The sequence below is a fragment of the Lathyrus oleraceus genome, chromosome 1, assembly GCF_024323335.1.
Source record: "Lathyrus oleraceus cultivar Zhongwan6 chromosome 1, CAAS_Psat_ZW6_1.0, whole genome shotgun sequence".
Lineage (NCBI taxonomy): Eukaryota > Viridiplantae > Streptophyta > Magnoliopsida > Fabales > Fabaceae > Lathyrus > Lathyrus oleraceus.
The window spans coordinates 376,718,238-376,724,250 of NC_066579.1; positions in this window are offsets into that span (position 1 = coordinate 376,718,238).

A 6,013-nucleotide genomic window follows, 5' to 3' on the forward strand; every position below is an offset into this window, starting at 1 on the left:
AGCCCCCAGACGTAGGTGAGTTTGCACCGAACTGTGTTAATAATTGCTTGTGTCACTTGTACTACTGTTCTTTATTTTTTATCCTGTTTATATTGTTCAGATATTAGTGTCGTGACATTACCTTCGACATCTCATATCTGATACCAGTATTTCAGATTCTTTGGTTGTTCGAGCTTGGAACTGAAGGAAAATCACCCCTCTATTTATAGGGAATGTGTTGTGATTCAAATACGTGTGGAATGGATCTCAAATCGTGTGAAACAACCCAAGAACTTTCAGATCCAAATTGTGTGAAAATTTGGCACCAAACTCGTGATTTTGGCGCTTTGCAAGTCGTTTTGTGTTATGATCAGATGTGTTTGGTAATGGGAAACATGTTTGCGCGTGTGAGAAGTTGTCCCAAGTTGATTTTGGCATGTTTCCACATTGTAGGTCACGGTACAACATAGAGTTCATGTCACCATGTTTATGCTTAGGCCAAATCCAATCCACTCATGCATTTTCCAATTTTCTTTGAGCCAAGTGATCACTTAATGGAGTAAAACACAATTCAAAAAGAATCAAGTCCAAAGGAGCTTTGAGGTGAAAGTTACATACTTGGGAAATTGAGGTTGTGACCTGATTTTTAGGCTAGGCAATTGGTCAAGCAGTTTGAGGCATGTTTGGTCATTTTGAGATCCCATGTTGATGATGCCATAACTTTTAATTACCTTATACATTTTGGATAAAACTTAAAGAAGTTATGGAGTTTGGACAAAGGCATGACATACTTGCAAATTAGGTCAAACCAACTTGCACCCCTTTGTGCAAACTTGCTGTTTTCTTGCATTTCATGCCACCAAGATAATAGAACAAGCAACCCTTGATGAAAAATTGATTAGGGCTTGAATAATCTTGAAGATAGCTTGAAGATTGAGAGATGTGACATGGAAATAAACTCATGAACCACCTCTGAATCACATTGAGAAAACTTGAATTTCCTTTGACCAAAAGACCTTTCTCTTGCCTTGATTTGAAGCATGATCACATATATAAGTAACAAGAATAAAGAAATACCATCTCTCAATGAAGTTAGGGTTAGTTGATAAGCAAAATAAGATGAAATTCTAATGTTAAGATATAAGACACAATATGGCCATGCTTGTGATTCCATGACCAAATGCAATGGTCTTGCATGATGTGATTTGATGTATGCAAATGATATATGCAAAAAGGGAAAAAGGGGAAAGTAAATTTTGGGATATGACACCATTGCGCAGCATCGCGTGCACGATAGGGTCATTAAAGTTGTACCGCACGCGCGATGCAAGGTATCATGCGTCTGATAGGCAATTTTCTGAGCTTTTCTGACATGTTATAATCCATTCTGACACCTTTAAAAGAGGATTTTCTTCACTTTCACAAGGGTTACGAAATTGGGAGATCAAGGCACAATTTTGAGAATACAAGTGGTGAGTTTTAGAGTATTTGAAGTCATTGGAGGTCATTACTTCAAAGGATTTCACTTGTTATCTTTATATATCAATTGTGGTATTTTTTATTGCATTATGAGTAGCTAAGCTCCCCTAGGCCAGGTTGTGTTATGATGAACCTATTTCTATATTGATTTGACTATTGTATAAACCTTTTGATCAATTGCTTATTATTCTTAATGTTTTTTTATGTGAGATACTCTTTTAATCTGATCTTGGACACAAAGGTAATAATGACCATTAGTCTATGTGTTAGACTTAGGGAAATTGTTGTACTTATACTAGTTTAATAAGAATAGGAGACTCTCAGTAATGTCATAGAGAATTAATGTTGTATACATCGCCTAACCCTGCTTACGCTGGCGGACTATGGATATAAAACTCTGAGTAGTGGTTAGTGAGTTATTTTATGAGGGATATGCTATAACGGTTTTGTTAGTTTGCAATGGCATTATAGTGATAATATCATTCATATAAGGCATCAAACATCAATAATAGAGGAATATGGGATTCAAGAACACAACCTGACCACCTTCATGACATTGTTTAATCGTTTATTTGCTTTTCGCACTAAAACTCGAAAACCCTTTTTTTACTAGTTTGCTATATATTTCCCACATTTTGTCTTGCTTGAAGGTAGTCCCTATTGATTAGATCTTTTTATTACTTTGACAGTAACGGTACACTTCCCAAGAAGTCATCATCCAACTTCTGTCTCAGGAGTCCAAATAACTCATGAGGATTATGTCATTGAAGGGGAGGCTGATGGTTAGGCTAGAGGTCCTCCCAGCTTTGAACAACCTTCTAATGTTCAACTAAAGGAGGATAAGGGTTATAATCAACAACATTTCATGGTGCTTGATGAATTTAAAGTTGGTGCACAAGAGTTTGTATCATACAAGTATGATCTAGATGGTTAGGTAATTATGATTGATACTGTGAAAATTCTTTGGGTTGAAGATTCCCATAACTTAGGTTTGATAAATCATGATGTTCATATCAATGTGTCAGAGACTCTACCCAACATGTTGACTAAATCTCAAGTGCATAAGGAAGTTGATAGTCATGTCCATGAAGAAGTTAAGGATGATAGTGGCATATGTAATGATAGTGATCATGCCTTAGATTATGTGAAAAGTATGGTTAATGAAGCAATACGTAAGAATGAAAGAAATCTTCTAGTTTGTACTTCAAAGAATGACATGGCTTCTCAGAATAATAAAGACTAGTCCACAAGTGGATGCTGAATTAGATGTGAATTGGTTCTTAAATCCAACCTCTGGCAGTGTCATCCTAAGAGATAATGAGGATCTGTTATCAGACACCAGGATGAGAAGTAGGAAAATGTCAGATGCTTAACAAAGGGTGATTGAGTATGGGCTCATTATGACATAAGATACACTTCACTTGGATGGTGTACTCCTATGATCAAATATGATAAGGAAAATGTTTTCCAATATGTGGCAAACATGTTACAAAGGAAGGATGTACAACTTGAGGAAACTAGTATGATCAAATCAGAATATGTGACATCCATTTAATTTTCTCTGATGTACTATTATCTTTAGAAATCATTTCATTAAACCAAGTTATGATAGTCTTGTTATGCTCTATCAACAACATTTTTTCACTCACTCGAGGGAATTTTTCCTTGATAAGATTTTTGTGAACGGTCAAGTAAGGTTTAACTTCACTAACGTTATTAAATATATACAAATGTGCTTAAATAACTATATCTCGGTAAAATGTATTAACATTTAATCCTTGAATACCTCTACCAACATATCTTCCACCATGACGAGACTCGAGAATTCCTATAGAGTTCGCTTATGATAAGTAATTTATACAAAACTCAATAGCTTCTTCTATGGTGTACTGTTCAACGATCAAAGCTTCTAGACAAGTATGATTATTTGTATACCCTTTAAATATCGCTCTACCAGATACATCCACCGTAAATAATCTGGACCACAAATTCTAATCTCCATTACTATATGAACAACTAAGTGAACCATAATGTCAAAAATGCTGGAGGAAAAAACATCTCTAATTGACACAAATTAATTGCAGTCTCATGTTCCCACTCATCTAAGTTTCTAGGTTGAATGACTTTACCACATATATTATTGAATAATAAGCGCAACTTGATTATAGTTACCATTACATTTCTTGATAGAATGCCATGAATAGCCACTAGTAGAAGTTGTTGCATCAAGACATGGAAATCATGAGATTATAAGCCAACTAATTTGAGATCATTCATTGACATACGTTTCTTCACATTTGCTGAGTACCTTTGGGGAACTTTGATACCTGACAAACAATCGCAATTTTGTTTTTCATTTTTAGACAGAGTGTGACATGCTGGGGGAGAATATGTTTTATTTCCTATAACTTTTGGGGATAACTCTTGTCGTATACCCATCACCACCATATCTTCATGTGAATAACTATTGTCCAAAGACAACTTTAATGTGTTATTGTCCTTTACAAACTTCCTTCGTGGTTAAAGGTGTTGGAGCGATACCAAACTCTTGATTTTCATTAAAATCCTTCCGCAATATACAATATGAATGATTAGGTGTTAAAAAAAAATTGATTCCTAAAATAAACAATTTTTTCCCATTTTATAATTGGTGAAAGCATGTATCCTCACATGTTTTATCACTAAGCAATATAGATAGGTAAATGTTTTATCACTAAGCAATAGAAATAGGTAAGTATTAAACAACACAACTAGACAACTCAACTCGTGTTTCTTATGTCAACATTGAAACTCTGAATTAATTTTTATTTTTAATGAGTTTTGATTGGAATGGATAACTCTGGATGCTTTTTTATAATCCAACATGTCCTTATTTTTAATGGTGTAGTTCAAGTTATATAGGATAACATCTAATATCTTGTATTTTCTTAGATGTTTATTCAAAATACTTCAAAATAAAGTATTCATGCACTTGCCTATTCTTTTGATTAAATTTTCTTGTTTTACAAATTTATTCTAATCAAGTTAGAAGGAAGATTCATACATTGAAAAAGTACTATATACAAATACATGTGTCATCCTATCCTTATAAATGTCCACGCTATGGTTGTTAGGGATTTAAAAAAAAATCTAGATTTTAATAGCTAAAAGTTATGGTTGAGGATTTTTCTTTTCTTTTTAAAGAGTATAATAAAATGGATGTAAGAAAAACTATTCTCTGGCATAAGTTGTCTCATGAATGAAAAAAAAACTTTATAATTAATAAATTTAAAGATGATCTTATTTATTAGATTTAATTTGATAATTTTTGTATACAATTTATTAAGCAAGATATTTAGACTTGGTGTCAGATATCTTATCACTGGTTGACTCTCGTTACTCTCTGTCTTTTTGAATATTGCTTAAGTATTTTGTTTTCGATTTGTTTTTAATCAAAAAAATTGATTAGAAATGAGTTATTTGAAAAAGCCTTTTAATTTAAATCAGCTTGGTAAAGGTTCACTTAATTCTTATAACTGTTTAAAAAAATTTAATTAGATTTTATTTTATAAAAATTTCAGATTTAATTTTAATAAAGAAGTTTGAACTTGCGGTTTATAGATTCAGTAGATTTTTGACAAAACTCTAATGGGAGTTTTTGCGGTTTATGGATTTCTGTAAATTTTTTACAAAACTCCGATGGGAGTTTTGGCGGGATCTTTGTTGTTATTTAAGGAGATGATTTTCCTTATACGAAGACTCACCTTTTGAAGATTTTAGCGAGCCATATTCTATATTTTTGAGTTTTTGTATTATGCCAAAATAACCTCTTTGCAAGGATTCATGAAGATTTTATATATGTATCAAAACGAATTTATCACATTTGGCCATAAATCAAACATAAAATAGGGTTTATCTTAAAATTTGGACAACCCCAAAAATTCTTTCCAAAATTCTTATCAGTTGTTTCCCTACGAATCCACAATGACATTTTGGTACACATCGCGAGCTTGTGTATACACTGGATTCACAACTTTCAGAGTTCTTCTACTTCAGAAACGAAGAACGTTGGTCAGACTTCATGCTTCAAAGAAAATGAAAAAACCATGAAAATGAACGGACGATGAAAATGAAGATGAAAACTCAGCTGCTATGTAGCTTAAATAAACGGATGTTTGTGGAAAACAAACGGAAGGGACTCATGCATCTATTAAAAAGTTAAAGGACCAATGTGAATTAAGGGACCAATATGAACCCAAATGTATAGTTTAGGGACCACCAATGGTATTTTGCCTGATATTTTTATTGTAATACTCTAATCTTGAATATCTTTCTTATTTTAGAAGGGTATATTGGTCTGTAATTCTTATTTGAATCTCATCATATATAGTTAGTTTTTAAACACTTGGGAGAGTGTTTGAGTAAAAATTAGGGGTCTTAGATTCATGGGGAGCCTTGTTCTAAAAACACTGGGAGTATAAGGAAAAAGACATTAAACCGGGAGAAATTTGATGTGATCATTGTGTGCTAATGACTACTCATTTAGTGAATTTTATTTTATTTAATTGATACCCTC